General features: G+C 46.5%; 1 long non-coding RNA gene across 1 annotated transcript; it reads left to right on the forward strand.

Moving 5' to 3' along the window:
- The first annotated feature begins 8,915 nt into the window (after window positions 1–8,915).
- On the forward strand, window positions 8,916–11,822 carry LOC141578748 (uncharacterized). The gene is made up of 2 exons (XR_012509405.1): window positions 8,916–9,777; window positions 11,355–11,822. It is a non-coding gene; the product is annotated as an uncharacterized LOC141578748 (long non-coding RNA).
- Window positions 11,823–24,954: the final 13,132 nt, after the last annotated feature.

Raw genomic sequence — 24,954 nt, forward strand, 5'->3', positions numbered from 1 at the left:
CTCAGATTATATAAAAGAAATACGAATCTGCAATAATCGGAGATGTCGCATACTTATCTGGGTTTCTGGCTTCAGTGGAATGTTTGGAAGCGCTGGGAACGTCGGGTCCTCGCATCTATGTGGAACAGTCTGTCAGAGCTGCCCCCTGCCCCCTTTAGAAGGTGCACACCCGTCCGCAGCCCATGTTCCCCCCGTCTTGCTCACGCTGGCGCTGGCAGGCTTCCCCAGCTGGCTGATCTGTCTGGCCCTCCTGCTGCTGCAGGTGTTTACAAAACACTGGTGTCTGTCTGGGGACGGTTTGGCCACTGCCTTGGCCAGCCCAGGCTCCCCTCCTTGCCTGGCCAGCTGGGGTTTGTTACAAGTGACAACTGGGCTAAGGAGTGTCAGCCGCTTTGCTCAGAGGTGGGATCTTTCAGACTATCCACCGGGACCGTGTTCTTTCAGCCCAGACACAACCATGCTTCCGAGAGCCCGCTCCTCCCAGCCTCTGGAAGGACCACAGAGGCCGAGGTGTCAGGGGTTTACCATGCAGCCCCCTTGTGGTCTACAAAGCTGGGGCGGAAAGTCAGCTCCACACACCCGGGTCAGGTGGGAGCGCATTCCTTCAGCATTAAAGGATGCTGTTGCCTCTGAAAATGGTCCTTGCTGAGGTCTGGGGTCTCACAATGCTATTGTTCCCAATGATTAATTTTTCTTTCCCTCCCGGTGGTGGTGAGATGCGTGTATATACACTCGTGTGTGTGCGTGTACACACCCAGTGGGGTCTCTGTCAACTCTGTTCTTTTCTAGCACCAGGGGAGGCGCTGCAAGAGTGTGGATGGCCCTGTGCAAAGCCATCCCCACTGCTGGGATATAGCTCAAAGATCCCACTCGTTGTCACTGTCCTCTGCTGGACAGGGAGTTCCTGGATCATGTTCATCCTTGTATCTCCATCACAGGCTCAGTAACTGGTGCTGACTAAATGCCTGGATGGGTAGACGGCTGGTGAATTGGTTCTGTCTTCCTCGTGCATCTGCAACCAGAAGTTGCAAACTTAGCCTGGCTGTTGTGGTCCAGCAGGCCGTGGAGAGCAGCAGCCTGGGCTGGAGGAGGGGCGCCAACAGGGCCCACGGTCCCAGGTCCCAGCCTGCCTTTGGCCCCTCCTCAGCCATTTCCTTTCCTAAAAGAAAGAGGGGTGGGACAGAGTTTTAGGGTAATTTTTCCCATTGACCCTCTTCATTCCTCTCCCCTCGCCCCACCCCCTGTGTTGTCTGCTCAACACAACAGCCAGATCTGGTCCTGGAACATGGTTTTTTCGTTTTTTAAATATATATATATATATATTATATATATATATATATATATTTAATTGAATTATAGTCAGTTTACAATGTCAATTTCTCATGTATAGCACAGTGCTTCAGTCATAGATGAACATATATTTGTTTTCATATTCTTTATCACCATAAGTTACTACAAGATATTGAATATAATTCCCTGTGCTATACAGTATGAACTTGTTATTTATCCATTTTATATATAGCAGTTAGTATAGAACATGGTTCTCTTAAGGGCCTCCAAGATCTCACTCTGACCTGAACTGGAGGTACCACCACTTACCTGTCATGGAGAGCAGGTGCTTCAACGCCTCTGTTATCAAGGAGAACTTGCTATCCTGACACAGGATACATGACCTTCTTTTCCTGCGTTCTCCAAGCAGCACCCTCACCTAAATCCCGCCACAGCCGTTGTTGGTGTGGGAGCTGGCTTTTGGGCCAAGGCGGCTGGACATTACAGCATCACTCATCATGCAAGTCCATAGCTAACGGTGCTGGCTGAGCTGGTGGTCACCTGAGAGGAGCAGCTGGCCCGAAGCTGGGCTCCGTTTTCCTGGGAACCAGCACTCTAAAGCTTTGGTGTTTGTTCATTGTGTCCCAGGGGAAAGGAAGATGAATTCAGAGTTTGCGACCGCAGGAAGGACGGAGACTGTCTCACATCAGGCTCAAGAAAGGTCCCCATTCAGGCTACAAAAAAAAAGAGGATTTGGAGTAGGATTTGCAGCCATGCACAGGACAAAGGAGCGAAACCCCATGGCCGGGGAGCTTTAGATGGGAGTGTGGACTCCTTAACTGTGTCCATGATGCAGGCTTTTTGAGAAAAAGGAAATGGAAAAAAGAAATGACCAGAACACATAGGATGACTGCAATGATTCCCAGTTAAAGATCTTGGAGGAATGAAATTCTTTTTCTTGTGTTGAGAATAAGGCTTCCTGAAAAGCTGTCAGAATAGAAGGCTGAGGGTGTATCTCCATCAGGGGTTACAAACTCAGGTGCCTGCCCAGGCCAGACAGAGGATGTGGGTCGACTCCCTGGACCACCCTTTTTGTCTTTGCCTGGCGGGATCCTACCAGAATGGTTGGAGGGGAAGTAACTCCTGGAGGAAGGAGAAGGCACAGTTTAATCCATATGTGTCCTTGGAGGCTCTTACGTACAAATATCTCTGTGATTCCTGCCCCTGCTACTCCTCCCCTCAAAGATCATACTGTTTAACTGTGTCCACATGCTTCCTTCTTTCATGAGCTGCTAGTTAACCTTGAGTAGTGTCCATCTGGGCATCCGGGTTTTCTTAACTTGTGCTGTCAAGAATGTATGCATATTTCACCCCCCACACTTCCCCTCTCCCCATTCCCTACACCCCAGCCCCCTGCACCCATACACACACTGACAGGACCATAACACCTCCCAGGGCAAGGCTGAGTACCACCGTTCCCCGCAGTGGACAGGACTGGGCAGTCTGGCAAATGCCCATGTGTTTCTCTTTGCTGGTGGGCTGGTGAGGTCAATGAATATTTGACCTCAGGAGTTCTGCAGGCCTGGGATTCTCATTCTGAAGGCCATCCCAGACAAACTAGGAATTGTTTCAAACAAATTTCCCCCAGCATGAAGCAAATAAGGGGTCTGAGTAGCCAGAGGTGGTTGGAGCTCCAGGCTTCCCTGATCTAGCTAAAATTCTCGAGTTAAATGATTTACTGAAATGCAAGAACGTTCTGCTGTTACTGCTCAGAGCTCCCCAGCCCCAGTTATTTGTTTTATGCATTTTCCCATTAGAAAATGAAGCCCAGTGCTTAGAAGACAACCCGGATGCTCCCTATTTAGGGGGTTTTGCATATCTATGCTGTAATTTTGTATCTGCAGCAGCTTGGGCAGAGCATCCTTAAAGAGCCTTGCTTGGATTTGTCTGGATAATGTTTTCCAGTTCAGAGTAACTGCTAGAGCAGTAAGGAAATGCTTGGCAAAGCTCAGATCCATGAGCTTTGCTGTTTACACTTTCAGTGTCTCTCCATCCAGGCATGGGGTTAACATAAGCACCTGATCTTTGCAAGGACTCTTTAGGACAAAAGAGGGGGGAAAAAAAACCCCAAGACGCCTAATCAGAAATTACCTTACTCGTAGTAAAACCTAAATTCATGAGAATTCATAAAAATAGATTCCTTTTAAATGCCGAGGAAGAGATTTGGAAGCAATTTGGCAGACTGGGATGCATGGGACCGACCTGCGCCAGGTTCTTCTTACGTTAATAAATATTCATTTTGTTTTTTTGGGGGGGATTCCAAGTACGAGACAGAGGGTCCTTGTCGTAGAAGTCAGATCTATTTCTACAGCAAGAATTTTGGATTCTTAAGTATCAGGTATTCTTTTCTAAAAATGTAACTCTTTCCTAACAAGTCAAACCTCCAGTGGGAAATCTGCTCCAGGAGATGGATTCAGCCACGGCCTTTTCTCCCCTCGTGCAGCTAAGCAAAGCCAGGTCTGAGGACGGTTCTCTCTCCCTGCTTCCCTTCTCAGCCACCTTTTTTTTTTTTTTTTTTTTTTAGGACACGCAGAAAAAGCTTCATTCAATATTGATAGTGTTTTGATACATTAAAATCAACCACAAGTCAGGAATGTTACATAAAATGTGTACAGATGGCGTTTTTTTTGTTTTTGTTTTTGTTTTTCCTGATTTCACCTTTCGGACCAGAAGAGTCAGCCTTGGAAGGGATTTCACCTCTCTTCAAAGCCTGCAGTCAGTCTGGTTCTCACAGAATGCACGTCCAACTGATACCGAAATGGTTCCTCCCACGATATCTGTGAAGGTGCCATGACTTTTATTATTACCATCTATTTCCCACTTGTGTTCAGTCGAGCAAATTTGAAGCTTGAAAAAAAAAAAGGAATCTTAAAATAATCTTTTCTTTATCTGAGAAATCAGAGAGTAACATTGTCCATAATAGGTAAAAAGAAATGCTTTGTCATTCTAACAAATGTTTTAAAGCAAACCAGCAGATATATTCCAAATAGATTTCACTGAAATTTATTTGAAAGACAAAGAGGAGAGAGAAAACGAGAGACACAGTTTTAGTTGCAGCTGTTTCCAAAGAGTTTGAGCACAAATATTCGTTCATTCCTTCGCATGATTTCGATAAAATTAGGTCAAAGAAATGTTCATTTGAAAACAGTGCTTTGTCATATTATCTACAACACATGTCTAGCAAATTTATGAATCTAGCATTCATCGGCGTGAAGTTCCCAATCCTAATGAATGGTTTAGACAGCATTGTCATCAATTTTCCGCAGGTGCAGCTGAGGCAATCAGTCACTTCAATCAAAAGCCTCCGTCAACTTGCGTGGCGCTGTCATTTTTTACACTCGGATTGCTGAAATTAACAAAATCCCGGATCACTCCCGGAATTGCGTTGACACCCCTCCCGCCTGTGGGTGGCGCTTTTGAGCAGTGCTTTGCTGCTAGCCGAGCTGCAGGTTTCGAAAGCATTCTTTTTTTTTTTTTTTTTACTTTATACTAACATAATATTTCTTTTGTGATATTATAGAGATAAAATTGCACTGTGTGTTTTAACACACGTTACAACAACCTCTTAAGGCAAAAAAGTAAATTCATGCAAATGAGTTAGAGAAAGTGAAAAGATTTGTGGCTGGGTGCGGGGCATGCTTGCTTGCTGGGAGAGAACTCCGGTTGTCTTAGCCAGTCGTCAGGTTCCGAACTTCCTCGCCCCATCCCCCGTCCGGCTACGCAGTGGCTGGCAATTTGGACTCTGAACTTTGGAGCTGTTGCTTTAAGAGTTAAGATTGAAAAACCAGGCCACCTGGTTTCTTTCACCCTGTATTTCTTCTGAGTTTACCTTTCACTTGCTTCCAACGGTCTCTGGAAATCTTCTCCAGGGAAGGTTTTACCAGTATCGGGAGAGGCATGTTTTATTATAACATGGGTGATGAGAAGAATGCCCTTACCTTTGCAGCATGTGAGCTGCTTCTCCTCAAAGGGTTAACAGCACCTTCAAATCCTCTCACTCACCTTAAAGGACTCCTGAAAGAACCGAAGAAGGCAAAGCTTTGGCTTTTTATATCCCTGAAAAATAACCTTGTTTCCAAAACCCCATAGTCCAAAAAGGATTTCAGTAGTTCCAGCAATACAAAGAGAAAGCTGGGAGAGATACTCTGCATATACCAAAGACGAACACTGCTGTCTCTATCCTGAGAACATCACCAGGTGCCTTCTAAATCTTTAAAATATATGGACGGACAGAAAGCACTTAGCATCCGTTCCTCCATGATGAATAGAGTTAACCTTTGTAGTTTGCCAAAAGTCAGTAAGTTTTTCTTTCCCTTTTTTTTTTTTCAGCAGAATCAGGAGTAGAAACGCAGGTAGGACCAGATAAACTCACATTGTCTTGGCTTTTTTTTTTTTTTTTTTTAGCTTAACAGCCATAGTCGAACTGCTTGTAGCAGCTGGTGAGAGAGATAGGCGAATGTAACTTATTTAAACTATTGGGTTACTTGATATTGACAAAAGCACGTGAATTTATTTGACTGGCTTGAAAAATAATTTTGGTGTCTTTCCCTTGCAGTTGTCACTCGTGGTCAGTTACCCCCAACGTTTCTGTGGCCACCCTGAAAAATACACGTGGCTTCTGAGGAATGCAAATTCTGAGACTATAATAAAAATGTGCTTTTTAATAACTAGTTGTGTCACTTTGCAAATAGCTTTGATGCAGGATTCCTGCCTGCCTATAGTTGAAGCTGTATCTGTGTTATCCATACCTGAGTTTATGATCCCTTCCCTCAGAGAGCAATTAGGGGCTGGTGAGGCTGGAGTGCTAGCTAATATTTGAAACTGCATGTGCGTCTGCAGCTAAAGGGGGAAAAAGGGCTGTGATCATCTGTGCCTAGAGAAAATAATTCTAGCAGTGCCCACCTTTTAGATACTTGATAAGAAATACAGTTGGGGAGCCTGGAGAATCTCCAGGTGGGGCGGCTTGTCTGCTGAGGAATAAAGATTGTCACCCAGCAGCCGAGCTGCAGGGCTTGCTGGAGGAAGTCTATATTTTGACTCTCTTCTGTGGAGTTTGAAGTTAAATGGTCCTGTCTGCCGCTTCTCTTGTTTGTGTCACTTGTTAAAGATCCCTTGAAATGCACCATTACAGTTTCCCTTTAGTTTATTACAGCAGAACTAAAGTCGTCCGTGTGCGTTTTGGCTACCCCTAATTTCCTCTGAGGACTGATGGCATAGATCTTGCCTTTTGATTACCAAAATATATAAACATTTGACTTGCTATCACTCTTAACGGAACTGTAGTTGTTGTAATAAAAGGGGAAGGGAAATTGAGTGTCCATAAATCAAACAACCTATACAGTCAAAAATCCGTACCGTCTTAAAGGAGATGCTTTGTGTCGTATGTGTGTTTTAATATTCTGCTTCCCATTAGGCTGTTCTCTGTTGTACAGAGAAAGCAAATATTTCCATATTTGATTTTTTTTCTTTCTCTTCCAATCCAAATGAGGATTTCTTTGTTGTTGTGGATGTTATTTTCTTCCCCCCCCTCCCCCTCCGAATATATGGGGGTAAAAAGATTGTGGCGTGACTTGACTAAGCATGCAAAATGTTTTATTAATCAGAGCGACACAGTAGAAATGAAAGCACTACGTCTTTAAAAGTGCCTAGGCATCCAGGTACTGGGGGAGATCGGTAAAAACCGTTGACCAAGCACAATGTACGTAGACAAATGTCTTCTCATTGTGTGATGCGTGAAGGCCGTGATAGATAGCTTCCAACAACAAAGCGTGGCCACCGAGACAAAATTAGTGTTGTTTTAATTACCAGTGTCTGTAATGTTATCTATCCATAACTGCCTGAAATAGACCGTCACCGAGGGTCAGCAGGCGACCCGAGCTGGCTACTTCTGCACACAGCTCTTCTTGGCTTCCCGGTCACAGCGCTGTGCTTAAAAAAAAAAAAAAAAAGTTGAATGCTTCCCTTGAAACATTGACTTAGAGCGAAAAAAATGGTTTCTTGTTTAAGGGAAGTGCCTTTATCTTTTTCCTTCAAAGCGAAGACACAAGCAGATCTTATAAAATGCTATTTGGAGGTCAGAGTAATGGGCGGAAGATGGAACTGGCTGTGACATTCTTCAGCGAAAGTTTACACTCTTGGAGCGGTGGGTTTTTTTTTTTTTTTTTTTTGTCAGTCACAAATAGCATTATGACAGTAATAGGAAGGAAGATTCTTTATTTTTGAAACCTCCTTGAGCCGAGATGGGCCGCTCTTCAGACGTTCGTAAGTGTGTATATTGTGAAGATGAAGTAGCCCTCACATTCTGAGCTTGTGGGAGATGAAAGATAGGCCAGCTTTTGAAAATGGCCCGCGTGGCACGTGCTATAAATGAGCAGGGAAAGCAATCGAGCTAATAGATTACAGTAATTATCCAATCTTTGGCTAGTTTGTATTGGCAAACTATAAATACAGTACACATTAGAACAAGGTGCTTACAGAATGTACATGAAAGGTCATTGTGATTTGCAAGTCGCTAGTCATTAGAATATGCTAAAAACCATTGCTTCAGGGCTCAGATTTTAATGATGAATACATTGATTATTAAGTAGCAGAGGAAAAATGTACAAGAGCTGCGGTGGTGTAATGATAGGTCGCTTTATTTTGGGAAGGAAATCAACTCGGCTTCAGAATGCATGCATTGAGGAATATAATTGCAGCGAGGAAAATTCCTCAGAGGAGCTTGGCACATATTAAAAGCAAAAACTTGAGACATGTTTGTGATAAGATTACTAATAAATCTCTGGTAAGTCTTAGACTCCTGACAATAATACAGCAACAGAGCACTTCATCTTCTCCAAGCTTTAGAATTTAAGATCAGTCACAAACAATCTAAATTACGACTGATGCTAGGCAGATGCAGTACTGGACGATGCTGCTCGCCATAAATCTCTCGTTCCTTATATGCAAATTAAACTCCATTTTAAAAGATAATTTTTCACATGGTGATCGCCTTTATTGGCGAAATGCTGGTGATTTTTAATGGGGAGAGCAAAAGCCAGGCTCCAGATCCAGGAATGATTTTGTGCGAGAGGGGTGCCCCGAGCGTGTGATCTGGACGCTTTAGGTGGGGTGCTGCCTTTGACTTTGGAGAGAACTTAAGGACCACGTGGGGCTGTGCCCGGCAGCTGCCTTGGCAACTGGCCGATGGGTTCCCCGGTTCCGTCGATGCTGCGAGGCTCTCTGACTTTTTACCGCAGAGTCAGGTGCCCATTCCTGCTTATTCTGGGATGGAAGCTTGTTTTCTGACAGCCCCTCCTCTCTCAGTGCAAGCCCCCTGCCCTGCCTCTTCCCACAGAGTGCCTGCCCCCTGCACCCTGAGTCTGGGTTCCCCCAGTTGGCGTGTAATCCCTCACGTGGCTTTCCAGAGGACCCTTTTCAAAAAGAGACGTCAGCACGAAAAGGGGGCCTGTAGTCCTGAGCACCGTGCTAACTGTCACTACTTTATTTTTTGTTTGTTTGTTTTGCCTTCTTTTTTTTTTTTTTTTTTTTTTTTTTTGCATTTGCGAGCTAAAGCAGTTTCCATCTGTGTCCTGAGGGCAAAGGGCTGTTTCTCCTCCTCCCGGCCTGTCCTCTTGAAATGTTTGTTTCTCAAGCGCTGAATTTTTATTGGGGGGTGGCTGATGAGAAACTTGGTAAGAATAGAAAGAGTTTTAAAAGAGTGGGAAGCGCCAGCCTTCTCTGAAATCTATCATTCCGCAGCGTCAGCTGTCAGTGCCTGAGGTTGGTGGGAAATGCTCGGTCTGGGATGGAGCCAAGGGGCAGTGGGACCCGGATGTGCAGAGGCTGCCCCAGGCCCCCAGGGACACAGATGCTGGCTGCCATCGATCCGGCAAAACAGCAAAGCCTGGGCGTGGGGGGTGGACTTTCATAGCTCCCCGGGCTCACCAGGGCAGCCTGGCAGTGGGTTGCCCAGGACGGTTTCACTTTTCACACACCCCGCAAAGAAACATCAGGACTGAGGGTCAAGGTGGCCAGTGGGTTCCCTTCTGGGCAGGGTCACCAGACTGGAAACCTGGGTTCCATCAAGGGCAGGGCAAGTGCCCATTTTCCCCTGGTGCTGGGGGCATGAGGATCCCACTCATTTTTCTGACGTTTTCTTCGTTACATAGTGTAATGGCAGGTCTCCAGGAAGTGTGATGTCTGTATTTGTACTTCTCTTTGTCTGTCTGTCATTCTACCCAACAGCCTCCACACCCACGCACGTGCGCGCGCACACACGCTCTTCAGGTGAACAGACTTAAAAAGCAGGTGCTTGTTGATCAGTGCCCATAAGGCCCTTTCCAGAAGGAAGGGACTGGCAGCAACTCAGAGGTGATGCGGCGAGAACCCGGCGGTGCAGCGCATCCCTCTGGGTCCTGGGGAGCCAGCGATCTCATCAGCCTCTGCATTAAGCAGCATCACCGCACAAGGGTAAGAAGATAAATATGCTTTACAATGCTCAGCCTCCTATCGTAAGAATACTTCCTGAGTGGATGTAAATTTACAACAGGTGCTTATCAAATGTGAAAATGCTTGCAAATCAGAAACAAACTTTAGGGTTGCGAACATATTTCAGTGATGGCTTCTGCAAGGGCTGTGCCTGATGCCAAGCGATAAAGTTGTTCCTCTTTAGTTTCCACGTGAAGTGTCTTTCCATGGTTGGCCACAGGGAAAATGATGATGGCTGAGCCTCAGATACTGGTGTTAAGATGCAGATTTGTTTAATGAAATCCATATTTACCGTTGGGGCACAAATATAGCCAATCTGCCCTAAATTCACAAGAGAGATCTTTGCTTTCAGAAGAACTAATATTTTCATTAATTGCCTGTTTCCACCAGAAGGCAGGCATCCTCTAAGCTCATGATAAAAACTTTTTTTTTTTAATTGAAGCGTAGTCGATTTACAATGCTATTTCGGGTGTACATATACATACATATATATGTATTTTCAGATTCTTGTCCATTATATGTTATTACAAGAAGTTGAATATAGTTCCCTGTGCTCTACAGTGGGTCCTTGTTGTTTATCTGTTTTATATATAGTAACGTGTGTCTGTTAATCGCCAACTCCTAATTTATCCCTCCCCTGCCCTTTCCCCTTTGGTAACCATAGAAACATTTTTTTAAAAACCTGTCCTTTTCTTGATGACTAAAATGTGTTGTGCCCATAAAATAAGGGAAGGGGCTGCCTTCTTTTGCTGGTTTGCCTGCCCTAAATGATAAACTCCTCAGTATAATTGGGCCTTGTGTGTTTTTTCCTGAACTGCGCTTTTTTTTTTTTTTTTGCAGCTTTAAAATAGTTTCCCACCCCCTTGCCCCCCAAATCTTTAAGGTTTACTCACAAGACTGACTTGTTGTGCAGGGAGTAATTATCCCGTTACAGAGATATTAATTAACATGTTGGAAATGTTTTCTTTATTAATGGGAAATTCACACATTCTATTTAAATTAATTTGTATAGTTTAAAATTAATTTATCGTGGCCTTTGATGACCTCAAATCTACTAAGACAAAACTGGAGTATTGTACTAACTGGTAAACCATTCATTAAACATTTTATGCAAATAGTGTTTGTTTATAAACAAATTAACTGCAAGGATTTTCAAAACAGGTGCTGTGTTGTGAATGCGTACTAAATGATGTGGTACTGAAAGAATTAATTAGACCTTCAGATGTAATTAGTTGCAATAATTTGCGTGATTAGCGGCTTGGTTAAGAAGTAAGACACACACATTGTAATGCATGGAAGAGTCACTGCAGTGGTTTTGTCTTTCATATGGTGAGAATAACCCTTCTCCGTGTTTAGGAAATTTTTCAAAAAATTGCTGACATAGCTGGAGTTAATTGCCAAGTGTCCTGTGGGGGGAAATGTGGCGGTGGTGGCTTTTTTTCCCCTCTTTCTCCCTTGGCTTCTTCTCGTGTGTAGCCATTGGATGCACTGCTGTCTGTTTGCACCTTTATGAATTTTTAAAACAGAAAGTTGTTAACCCCAGATCTTTTTGTCCCCAGAGGAAATGACGACACTTAACACCGTGAGGGTTAAAAGACAGAACACAGTTATTAGAAGCCAAATGAAACATGTCCCGCCTTTCAAGATCGGCTGTTACCGCTCAGGGAATAGCTGCAGTCATTTTTTTTTTTCCTTGACGTCGCCGTGGAAGTGTCTCTTCTCTTCTTGCAGAAGATGGGCCGCCACGGTGAACAGTTCCGTTTGATGGGCTGCGGAAACTGGTACTCGTCACCGCTGATGGCTTGTTTACATGATGCTGGCGTCCTAGCCTCAAGGCCACCGAAACGCCTGGACCGCAGCATTCAACTGGGTTTTACGCTTAAGGGCTGTGTTGCTGTGATGTGATTCCCCAAGTCCTGGAGACCCTCAGACACCTGCTCTCTCTGCTGCGGGTATGGGGAGGGGGCTTTACCTAACATGGTCTTGCTTTGGAGAATCCTGGTGAAACACAGACCAGAATTATTGCATTCATTCATTCAAGGATATTCTCTGTGTGCTCTGGGGATGCAGTGGTGATGGATACCAATGAGGTTCTTTTCTGATGGGGCTTTGTGTAGGGCGGAGACAAACAGATGATGTTTTTAGCTAACTTCAGCTATGAAGAAATACAAAGAAAATAAAACATAGTAATCCAATGGACAGGGACCAGAGGAGTGGGGAGGGGCCACATCTATACAATTTTTTAGAGTTTTTAAGTGGGCCCCTCTTACTCGCCCGCGGTGCTCCATTCTGTTTTCACATGAACCCTCTCTGACTGTGATACCTGCTAACTTAGTTGTGCGGAAAGGGAGGGGAGAGGTGGAGTATTAGATGACCCAGTATGTGCATATGTCCCCAGCGTGGGGCCTCCTGGCGAAGTAGGTGCTCAGTAAATGACTACCGGGCATGAATCTGAGTCTTGCTTGGTCAGACCCATGTGGACACTTTTCACAGGCTCGAGAGAAGAACTTGGCTGATTTCTCCTGACTCAGGCATGCCATTCCTTTCGCAGCCCCTCTGAGTGGCTGTCACTCTTGTGTCCTTCCCCAGGCCATGGTGACCCCCCATGCTGAGGAGACAGGGTAGAGGTGACAGGTGGTTGGTGAAGGGATGGGCCTGGTGTCTGAAATAAGCTGGTCAGTTAAATGTGTGTGTGTCTGTGTAGGATGCACCCTGTGCCCTGTTCTTCCAGAAACCTGCTAAATGGACAGCAAGATATGAAACGTCTGGTTTCACAATTTACAAAAGGCTCATTTACCCAGGGGTAGCTAGTCCCTCCACGACCAGGCCGAGTGGCCTTGGGCAGGGCTGAGATGATGTCTGAGTTCCCTTCCGGCTCACGAAATCCATGATTCTACACCTGGCTTTGAAGAGACTGAGGATTTGGAGATGAAAACTTGTGAGTTTCCAGAAGACCCAAGCTTTCTCTCCTCTGAATTTCTCAGGGGTGCCTGATTCCGCCGATCCTCATTTTTCAGCCGGTGTTTGCAAAGCCGTCTGGAAAATTGGCCCTTTTTGGACGATGTTTGAACTCGAGCAAAAATTAACATTTGCGTGTCATCGGTAGCCGCCGTGCATCATTCTGGGCAGTGAAGGATGAAAAGTCAAAGAATGTGGGCCGCTTGATTAAAATGAACAATCAAGGAAAGTTCTGAAAGATGGATACGTAGAGCTGGCCTGTTAATTTATGTGGACTCAATTCCAATTGCAAAGGGACATTTTTTTTTCTCCCCTTCTGAAACTTTTAAGAAATTAGGTTTTAAAGGTGAACCGGTGCACCACTCAACTTAAAATAGAAGAGAATTTGATTTTATGTGGTGCTTTTCCCATCCTGGCACTCTGTAATATTGCCCATCAGGAGCTCCCGGCTGCAGACTGGCGGGGAGGCAGGGCCGGTTTGAATGATTCCCTGAGAAGGTGATGAACGCCCCAGTCCTTTGGCTCAACACTTGGAGAAGCACTTCCGGTGAAGTTTTAAAGCCTCTCCCCTCTGGGCCTTTGTACTTCCGGCCCTTCCTTGGGCTGTGATCATTGACAAACATTTGTTGAGATCTTAGGAGCTCTGCCCACAAATGCCATCCCGTCCTGCAAGATTCAACTTGACTGTGGTCTCCACTCCCCCAGACATCATTAGTAATCTTTCCCTCTGAAATAACCTCTATGGCAGCATTTCTACCTTAGCGCCATCTGCTTGTGTGTGTCCTCCGGAAAGTAGCCGGCCTTTGCAGCAGAGCTCAGGCACTGTACCCGGGCAGTGGAGCCCCTCACAGGATTGCCCGAAGGTCAAAAGAGAGAACACAAACCAAGTGCACAAGATGCAGGCTCCCGATGAAAGTCAGCATGCCCCCTTGCTCTTTCTGCCTCTGCATGGGCAGGAGAACTGATTGGCAGACCACTGAGATCCACCTGCCTCCCACCGGCTTGGCTTTAAAGACTTTCTCTCCCAGGCTGGAGGAGGGCTTGGTGACTCGTTAGGGATGGTTCTGCATGTCACGTGTCCTTGAAACCACCTCTGATGGCAGTAGGGCCTTTTGAGAACATGCTCATTGTTCACATGCTACCAAGGAAGACTGAAGCAAAAACCTCACTATTCTTCTTCCTGGTGTATGACTTCTCTTTTCTGAGCCTCAGTTTCCCCCATGGTAGAACATTGCAGTTCTTGTGCGTTAGACTTCCTACCCACTAGGATACCTTCTGAGCCTATATTTGGTCTGGAAACAACTACAGAACCAGAGGATAAATTAGCCCAAGGTATTTCCTTTGCTTTCCTTACGTCCTCTTTAATTTTTGGTTGTACATGTATTTTTGGGTCATTCTGTCTCCCGCTCTTCAGGGTGATGTATGGGAAAACAGTGTTTAAAATAGACCTTGTGGAATAATACGTGGTTTTAAACAGAATTCTCTGAAATACAGGCTTAAGCATGCTTGGGGTGAAAAAGATTTGGAAAGAGGGTATTCCCTTAAACTCAAGTAGCTGGAGCTGGAAATAGGTTGCAAGCAAGAAGGAAGGAAGGATTCAGAGAAATCCAGTGCATCCCTTAGGGTCTGACTGCCTGGGACCCAGAAATGGTGCCTCTTTGGTGGGAGGGCTGGGGTGATGTTAAAAATGAGGAAATCATCTGAACAACCGCAATGATTAATACTAACACTCGTCTTCAAAGAGCCATGAGATCTTTAGTATCTACAAAATATATGAAGCTTCAGTTGAAGTTTTTATCGGAGAGATGCATCTGGGGCTCTATTTCATGTTCACTCAGCTGAAGGCAACCTTGAGGGCCAGATGGAAGGAGGTTGAAGTGGGCGGAGAGAGTTCTGAGGATAGGGAAGCAATAGCCTTGAAGGGGTGCCTTGGAAAGCCTGGTGTCCCGTGTTGGCGTATGGAAAAATGCATTAGGTCATGCCGCTGGCTTGAATAGTGTCAGTCCTGGGTGTTAATTTCACCTGGACCCCTTTCTTGACTGGGCAACCTCTCCGTGCCTTTATCTGTCTACTGATGATGTAAGAATGCCAAGCTCTACCTTGCAGGGCTCTTGCCAGGAACAGTAGGACTCCGTGGTGCAGGCACTCAACGAATGCTTTGTTATGAGTCACATAGATGTCACCCCCTCTGGTTTTCAGATGCCCATTCTAGCCGGCGTCTGTCCTTTCTCTGCCTCTTCCCCACATTTATTTTGAAGAGCTAGTTGCTTTTCAGAGGAGCTATTGACAGACTGTGTCACAGTTATATCGCAGGTTCCAGCCTGAACGTCTCCAAGTGAACATTTTGGAAACACAAAGAGAAGAAGTGGGAGGTGTGAGAAGACTGGCATTGAAAGATGGCTCAGAGAGGAAGCCAAGTCATCTGATCAATGTAGGAATTCACTGATCTTGGCTCAAAAACGGGATTATGGTCAGCGTTTCTTAGTTTGGTCAATGTCCCTGGTTGAAAGGGGTGAAACTGTCCAGAGCAGCGCCCTCACCGCGTGGTTTGTTCCTACTCAGAAATTCCTTTCCACATCTGCGGTATGGCGGTGACTCACTTGATCATTGCCTTCTGTCTAATTTCCTTTGGGGCAACTCTATTGAGAGCTCGGGCCCAATGGCAAGATGAAGAGGATGCTGGAGAACAAGTTTCTCTGGTTCCTAAGCATCAGCAAATCCGAGTACATGTCCAAAGGTAATTGTATTAGGCAACATGCTAGTCCTTCTCTAATGGTCGTTAGGAGCCCCAGTGATAAAATGTGTATGTTCCAGTGATTATAGGAATTTTATTTTCATCTGGTTTTTATATCGCTATAAATATTTTGCATTTACCAAATAAAGTGGTTGCTATGTAGAGATCATAACTTCTGGGACCTAAATTTGCTTCAGATGATAGGCAAATTATAGACTACAATATGTGATCAAACAGCAGTATGGGGAACTTAAATAGAGTGAGCCCTGAGGACGGAGGCTGCTTAAAACTATGGGGGATGGAATAAATGGGAGTTTTAGCAAAGCTATCGCTGATTCCAGCAGATAAATTATGCTCTGCCTTTTTGTATCTCTTTGGGACTGTACTACATAAATTATGACCAAATATAATTTAGGCTATCAGCCTATATTTCTGAACATCCATCTTGTACATTTTAAGTACAAAATTACCATTTTGCAGAAGTATAAAATTGAGACAAATTTTTTTCCATCTGTGCATTTAACTTCTGCATACTTTATAGCAGCTAAAGGGTTCGAGAGGACCTCATTACCATCCAGAGGGGACGTTAGCCCCGTGACTATATAACTGTATTAAGATCTACATAAACGGGAATAAAGTTCGAGGGACAGTAGAATGTGGAATTATATATTCTTTCTTAAATGGAGATGTAACTTTTATATAAAACTGCTCATCTCTGCTTTCCTGAATAAGAGTAACTGTTTATAAATTCAAACTTGCTGATGAAGGAGTCTGTGTTTATGAAAAGCCCTTTTGAAAGACACAGGAAAGGGAAGCTTGCTGCAGCAAAGAGGGTGCCCAGGGGCTTCCAGAGACGTCTAGGCTATTGGTCTGGACTTGAACTCTGATGCGGTCCATGGAGACGACCGGGGACCCTCGGAGCCCCATTCTGCTGTCACTCATGCCTACCTCAGATTTCTGAATGATGTCAAATGCAGACCTTGGATAGCTCTTGTCCCTGCCCAGCAGAAATGAGGCACGGCATCCTTTGCTGTGACTCCAGGTCACTGGCTGCCCAAGAGGCCAGGGTGGAGCTGGGAGGCCACATTTGACTAAGAATGAGAACAGGAGATGGGGAGGAAGGTAATTTCCTTCTGTCTTCCTACAAATGGAAGTCTTCTGAGGGTGCTTGGTGAATTTCCAGCCAGGGACTGGAGCAGCCTACAGCCTGGATTTCCTTAAGACTTCAGGTGACACTACTCTGATGACCGTCATGGCATCTGAGGCTAATTTTTGTAGTGTTGGACTGCTGGTTATCCGAGCTGGAAAGAAGCCTCTAATAGTTCATACTGTGGGGTGATGGGAGAGAGAGTGAAGTTAGACTTTAGACCGTTCAGTGGACAGCACTGCATAACCTTCAACTCATGGCCCCTCACTCCCTCACATACCACAAATAGTTTTTTTTTTTTTTGAAAGATGTTAGTGAATTTTCTCCCTTAATCTTTCTTTGCTTCTATATATGACTCTTTCTTCCCCCCTCCAACGACTTTTTCCTTTTTTATTTTTCCCACGTCTTTTCTTTCTTCCTGGGTGTGTGTACATTTCAGCCCAACAAGGTGGATTTTGGGTCTGTTTCACACTTGCTGTGAGCACGCTCTGTTCAAGGCGCTGAGGGAGGTGCCCCCAGCTTAGCCCTCGAGGGCTGCCATGCAGGTGGAGAGAAAGGATGACCAGGTGCACAGAGAATGGACGGACAGTCAAGGGCTCTTGTCCAGCTGGAGGTTTGGGTGTAACTCCTGTGGAACATCTAGATGCAAGGGTGATGACCCTGGACACTGGTAGGATTTGTTGTCTGTGCCAAGTAACATGTTAGGTCCCAGTTTCCTCAAAAGTTTGGGGAGAATCAAACGAGATCAAAGAGAAGAAGGGTTTTGAGAAGGGACAGGTGTCTGGCCCTGCTCTGTGGAGTTGGATTTGGGAGAAAGTCCCAGCTCCACTGCTCGTGAGCACACTGTTCTAAGAAGGTATCAGCAGAAACTTCTTTCATAGGGGGGAGATATGGCCCTATCTGACAAGGAGGAATCCTCACTTTCTGTGGGAGACGCAGCACACAGACACGTGCTGGGGGAACTGGATGCCGGACGGGCTCTTCCGAAGGGGCTCAGGGCCACTGCGGGATCCACCCTTGTCTTAGGTTCCCTGCATTCAAAGTGGAAACGTGTCCAGCAGAGGAAGCCCGGCTTTCACATCATTCACGGAGTGACTGGAGGAGAAAGCGACAAGAAGCAGAACCCGCTGAAACCCGAGAATCAGGCCCTTGAAAGCCCCGAGGTGCCCCAGCCTCAGATGAAGGATGTCAACTCACCCTTTTTCATTCCTTCATTCGCTCGTCGGCGCATGTTTCTTGAGGACCTACTATGAGCCAGGCATGTTCTACGTCAGTGACTAAGAGAGACCTAGAGCTTTCAGATCACTGGACAATACATACAGTCGATACATTTTAAAAATTCCAGCTGGTGATAACTGCTACTCACATCTTCTTCATTTAGAATGTGACTGGAGGTGGCGGCTACACTAGTGTGGGTGGCAGGAGGTCCTCACTGAGGAGCTGACTGCTGACCCTGGAAGATGAGATGGAACCAGCTGTGGATGGGGGACCAGCAGAGGGAAACACAGGGGAGGGCCCGTAAAGGACTGTGAGGACATTGTCCCCCGCCACCCTTGCTGGGGGTGTTGAGCGTGGATGCGCACAGAGCCGAGTGTGAGGTGAGGCCGGGGTGTTAGGCAGGGATGGGCCATGGGGGGGGATTTACTGTCTCTGTAGAAACCCAGTTGTTTCTCCCTTCCCTGCCCTGTGCCTTAGTTTCTCCGCATGTGGGATAAAGAATTGGAGAATGGGACTTTTTAGTTCCTTCCAGGACTGCCATCCTGATTCTGTCTCCCTGTGCTGGAGTTTTGCTGAAATGTCACCCTGCCCACTCCTCCTGCTGGACAAAGTCACGTGGTTCCAGGGCCAGCAGATGTTTCCCAGATGGGACGTTGGTGCTTTGTGGCCAGCCAGACGTGAACTGTTTGTACAGATCAAGGCTGCTGAAGGGCAAAGTGCAAACTTGTCTGGGGGAAGTAGGCCCTGTCCCCCCAAAAGAGATGGCTCAGGGGTGAATCAGACCCCCGGGACAGTGGGGAAGGCTTTGTAGAGCTTCTGACGCCTCCTTGTCTGTTGGCTGATGCTCTTTCCTATAAAACCAAGCGCTGAGTGACAGCAGGCATGGGGCTGGGGAGGGGCAGAGGACTGGTGCCGGGCATGGCCTCGTCAGTGTTCAAAACCCCAGCCTCTGCTTTAGATGGCAAACTTGACCGTGCACTTAGTCCTCCTCAGTGGGTCTGGGGGCGGTGGGGAGCAGGTCTTCTATCAAATGACCCATCTGTGGAGTCCTGGAGGACCGTGGTGACCGCCCGCAGGGTCTTTCAGAGCAAGCAGACCCCTTCCAGCCACCATCCCCTCAACAAACACACACACACAGGCTGCCGAAGACTTGAACTTGGGGGAGCAAGGAGGTCAGTCCTGGCCTCACTGGGCAAGGAGCAGGGAAGTGAAATGCAAACGGACCATACCAACCGCCAAGGCAAGGTTCTTCAAGGGCAGTACGACCTGTGCCTGCAGGTCCCGCCTCTGCCTTGAACAAAGCTGCCGGGAAGTGCACGAGGCCAGAAACCAAAGCCTTCAGGTTGAGACCTCTTCCTGAGCCACCTGGCTCCCTGATTTCCAAACTGTGACCTGTTACAGGAGCAGGGGCCACCAAAGAGGAGCGGGGTCCCGTGGAGGAATGCGTCCTTGCTCTCGTTTGCCCAGCACCCTGTTTGTTTCCCCCGCACGGAACAATGACCTCCCGTAAGGCCGTGCTTTCCAACTTCGCCGAGGTTTACTGTGCAGCCCTGATGCCTCCCCTGATTATCTTGAAGCCTGTCAAGCTGTAAGGTTCTCCCTCCGCTCTCTGCTCTTTCTTCCTAATAGACATGAAACAGTCCAGTCAATAATATTTTACTTGTCTTCCCACCGCGTGTCTCTTCTTCTGATCAGTTTAGGCGGGTTTGACTGCAGAAAGTCAGAAGGGAGGTTAAGATCTGAAAAGTTCAGCCAAATGTTATCAGCCTCGGAGATGTTGCTAAGGGAGAGGCCCCCCCAGCCCTTGGCGACCGGAGCCAATAATAGCTGAGATTCACTGATAGCATCAACGCCTGTCAAAGATCCAGGCGTTTGCGGTTCGTCTGTAAACGCAAACACCTGTATCCAGTCAAGCTATGATGGTTATCCTCTCTTTCCCTGTCATTCCCTTCGGTTCCTTGAAGGGGCTGCCAGGATGTTCTAAGCTGTGAGTTGATTTATAAAGTGAAGGGTCTCGCCGAAACTTTGGCACGGATGAGGAAATTGACTAGAGCGCGCCTCTCCTTCGGGGGGTGACGCGGCCTTTTGACAGCGGTTAGTGAAGTCGACAGTCTTCTTTTAATTACATTTTTGAACCCGTGGCACCAACGGCCCGAGCTGCGGGAAACGGGGGCTCGGGCGGGCTTGTCTTGTCTCAGCCTGCCCCCCTGAAAGGACACTCGGTACTTGTTTGAGATTTTTTGTGTGTGATGAATTAGATCAAAGTGGCTAATAAACAGTGTTCGTGGAAGCTCTTCAGAACACAGTATGTGCATATTTGAGATATTTCCAAGACCAAACAGGCAAGGTCCAAACTGTGAAATTAACTGAGAGCGTAAGGAGAAGACAGCTTATGTGTTGACCTCCCCAAGCAGGGGCGAGATCGTGACGGCATCAGGCCTTCCCCAGTGCCCGTCTCCCGGGCTTCCGTGCTTGGGTCGACCCGCGGCCGTGGGAGGACTCGAGGCCCCATTGTGCCCTTCCTGGGCATCGCCCTCCGCCCCTCCTCCCCTGAGGAGCTTGCCCGCTTCTGCCGGGAGGGTCCGCACGCACTCAGAGTCCGCAAGCCCGAGCGTCCTGTCACAGCAGTGTGAAGGCACAGCTGCCCAGGGCAGGGGGGTCGGCCCATGCTGTCCCCCCATCCCTGTGGCCACCTGCTTGTGACTGTTCATTGGGTATATCTTGTCGGTTGCGTTTGGGTATCCTCTGTTGTCAGCAAGTTGCAGCTTGGGGAGGGATGGGGAGAGAATCAGAGGATTGGGAAATCGGGTCAAAGATGGGCATGGAAGGGTCCTGGGTGAGTGCATGGACTCTGAAATGAGACTTGGGACACGCTGGGCTCTCCCACGCCCTGGAACTGTGTCCTTCTTGAACCTCAGCGTACTCCTGCAAAAAGAGGGTAAAATCAGGTTCAGTGCACTTGTTGTGAGGCTCATAGGAGGTGATGTATTAGGGTGAGCAATATGAAAACTGAATCCACAAGAAAGGCGGTTTCCTAGGACTGTGACATGAGAAGCACTCAGCAAAACACCTGGCATGTAGCAAGCGCTCAGTGGTATCTTTTCCGCCTCCTTATTGCTAAAACTACCCTCCATCTTCCAGCCCAACCCTTTAAGATGCGACAAGTCTAATTTGGACCTGGGATGCGTTAAAGAATTCAAGTGTCCAGCTGATTTCAATATAAAATGTAAAGAAAAAAAAAACCAACAGTGATTTAACCAAGATCGCCCAAGTCCGACACACATGCAGAGTGCCCCACGGAGGGGTCCCAGGCTCCCCTCGAAAGCCTAGGTGAACAGGCGGGAATGGGGCCAATCTCATGGCCAACTTCTATGCCGCAAGTCCACAGGGTCAGTGTGAGGGTGCTCGTGGTACTCTGGGGTTTGAAAGATTGCAGGCATCATGAGTCTCAGGGCTAACGGGGGTGACAAAACCCAAATCTTTTGTTTTTTCTTTTTTGCCTGTAACAGTCCGGGTATACTGGTTCTGTACTCTCAATTGTTTCTGTAAATTGTAAGTAAAACTAGCAAGACCACAGTGTTCGGGTAACACATGCTGGGGAGAGGGTGTCACCATGTGGGAGACACAGGTGAGCTGTTTCTGATGGGGGCTGGGCTAGGCGGTGAAAGTCGTATGAACTGCTGGGTCGGAACCATTTGTAAGACCTCTGTGGCGGAGGGTCTGCTCCCCATCCATGGTTTTCCATCCTCCCTGCCATGCCCTCGTCATGTCCTGCTTTGGAGTCTTAGTGCAGCATCCGAAAGCCTCAGTCTGCTCCCTCCAGTACGAGGCGGATTCCTTCTCCATAGTGATGGACTCACCTCTGCTCAGACACCCAAGTAGGGGACCTGTTTTCCACAGCTTGGTGAATGTGCTGCTGCATCTGCCACTACAAGACGGCCCCCGACTGTGTTTCATTTGTCATGTGTTGGTAGGCTTAACACTAGCCTGAAATGTTTGCTTAATGGAGGTGACCGGCTCTACTGTGGGCCTGGGACTTCGCAGCCTAACGCCCGGGAAACCCTTATCTCAGGTAAACCAGGAGGGCTGGCCACCCCAATCTCACCCCTTTACATCTCAAAGGGAGGGAATAACAGGAGATAAGAGAATGAGACAACACACAGCCAGGTGCAGAGACTTCCGCAGAATCAGGTTCAATGGGTTATTCTGGGACACTCTTTACTGAGCACCGGGATTGCTCTGGCGCGAACTAGAGGGGAATTTCTTTCTGATCGCGAAGTATGTGAAGATATGGGGGAAATTCTGTTCTGTCTCTCCCCCGCCCCCAACCCCTTTGACACAACACAATTTTATTTCATTTCTAGAAAACCTGACTTCCTTTAGAAAAACATGATTTGAGAGGAAAGAGCCAGGAATTTTTTAAAACTGTGAACCTGCCCCACAAAGGTGGCCATGCTTGGGAAGCAGCAGCTCTGAAAGCCAGGCCTCTGGGATGAGAGAAGGGGACTTCTGACCCAGGCGGGTGCCCCTACTTGGACATCCAAAGTGAGGCTGCTTCTGGAGGAGGGGCTGCATCCGGGTGGCAGGGTACCCCAGACAGAAGCTGGAGGCACCCCAGTCTTACGTTAGCTAATAAGGTGATGACATATTATAAGAGAAAAGCAGCCCAGTTCATGTCTAGACTTTCATTTTTGAAATCTTTCAATTCATACTGGCTTCTAAAGTGAATACGTAGATATAGTAATTGATACAGCGTTAATACTCTGATGTTGATAAAGGATTCTCTTTTTGTATTTTTTTTTTCTTCAAGGTAAAATGTTTATCCTTTGTTTTTTGTTTCGTTTTGTGTTTGTTTTGTGTGTGTGTTTTGTTTTGAAAGCTGACTCTCTAGGGAGGTTTGAAGCTAGCCCATGACGATTTGCAGTGCAGGTGAGGGACCACACAGGGGTGGCTACCTCGAGCCTCAGGTCCACGGCTGTCGTGGTTGCTGGCTCCCAGGGGCTCACCCGAGGATGTAATCTTTCACATCAAAGTGGAATTCACAGTCGCTGCACACCAGTTCCTCATTCTGACAGCGAAACTCCAGGCACCTTGGGGGTTACTTCCGCAGCTGCGGAGAGCACAAGGCTCCTCTCTCCAGAACCGGTCTCCTTAAGAACTGACCTTTGAGACTGTGTGCTCAGTAGTGTCTCCAGCTTTGCTTGGTTAAACATGGAAAAATGTTCCTCTGGATAGAACCAGCTCCCCATTTATTTCAGAGCATCCTGTCTCTGACGTAACGCCGCCTGGTTTACGGCCCCGATGCTCCGCGTTTCGAGTTGAGTAATGCCTGCTGGTGCGTGAGGCACTGCCTCCGTAGCCACAAGGAAGGGGCAATGTCCAGGAGAGTCTCCCAGGCATCTGCTGGGAAATAGCTTCCTTTGTGCCAGACGAATGAGTGTTTTCCATATTTCTCACAAAAGGAAAAGGGTTGCATGACGAAGGTTAACATAACAATCTTCTCTTATTACAATGATTTATGTGTGCATAACTTCGCAGCGGAATGTCCTCTAGGAGGTCTTTAATTGGCAGACTTCAGGGACCACAGAGGGAGATGACAGAGCGAACTCTGGAGAAATCAGAGTGTCGGCTGCCATTCTCGGCTCATCCCCGCAGAGGAGGTCTAAATAAATCTCCGGGGGGAAGGCAGTCAACTTTTCAACTTTTTATTAACCTGATCTCTGCTAATGAAATACAAAGAGGAGGAGATGATCTTCAACGTCAGCTGATTTGGGTCTCGTGATGCAGCAAATGACTGCCTGGGGTTCTTGAGACAACGGAGCACAAGTCCTCTGGCAATTTTCATTCAAAGACAACAATACTGCAATTTGCAGTGATTATGACTTCAATGAGTCACTTGGTCTCATCTTGCCATACAGGATATGATCATGTATTTTTAGGAATGTCAAAAAAAAAAAGTATTTTCTTTTGTGAGCATATTCTAAGCCCTTGGAGAAAGGCGTTGTTTTGAAATGGAATTGTTGCTGCTTTCTGCGAAGATGTATTTAGAAGGGTCTCTACCCACTGTGGGAGGTTGCTAGCTCCCTGGGAGGCGGGCATTTGCAGGACTGGAGAGGAACTTCTTGAACAGCTCCATCCTCATCTGGGTGTCACTTTTTAGAATGCCGCAGTCTTTCCAAAAATCATGATAGGTGACTTTGGAAACATTGCCTCAGAGATTGCATGGGTCTTTCTAGGCATTAAACTCTAGCACCTATGGGCATATATCTGGAAAAGACAAAAACTCTAATTCAAACAGATATATACACCCCAATGTTCGTAGCAGCACCATTTACAATAGCCCAGACATGGACGCAACCCAAGTGTCCATCAATAGAAAAATGGATAAAGAAGATGTGGTATATGGGTAAACACACGCACACACACACACACACACACACACACAGACACACACAATGGAATATCACTCAGCCATAAAAAAGAATAAAATAATGCCATTTACAGCAACATGACTGGACCTGGAGATTATCATACTAAGTGAAGTAAGTCAGAGAAAGACAAAGATCATATGATATCACTTGTATATGGAATCTTAAAAAAATGATGCAAATGAACTTATTTACAAAAGAGGAAGAGACTGACAGACATAGAAGGCAACGTTGTGGTTCCCAAGGGGGGAAAATGTGGGAGGGATAAATCAGGGAGCTTGGGATTAATAGATATACTCTACTAAACATAAAATAAACAACAAGGACCTACTGTATAGCATGGGAAACTATATTCAATATCTTATAATAACCTATAATGGAAAAGAATCTGAAAATCAGAATCACTTTGTTGTATACCAGAAACAAACATAGCTCTGTAAATCAACTACACTTCAAAAAAAAAATACATATATATATACTATAGTACCTGTAATACAGTGGTTGCCAAATTATGGGCCAAGCTCCTTCATGGACAACTGGACTTTTGAAAGAGGAGTGAAAATGTATAAACTTGCATTTATTTTCTGAATCATAGATTGCCAAAGACACAATGTCTTTAAGTTGGGTTCATCCAGAAACCAATTACAAGAATTGGAGAGCAAGCTGCTTATTTG

The sequence above is a fragment of the Camelus bactrianus genome, chromosome 9 (genome assembly GCF_048773025.1).
Source record: "Camelus bactrianus isolate YW-2024 breed Bactrian camel chromosome 9, ASM4877302v1, whole genome shotgun sequence".
Lineage (NCBI taxonomy): Eukaryota > Metazoa > Chordata > Mammalia > Artiodactyla > Camelidae > Camelus > Camelus bactrianus.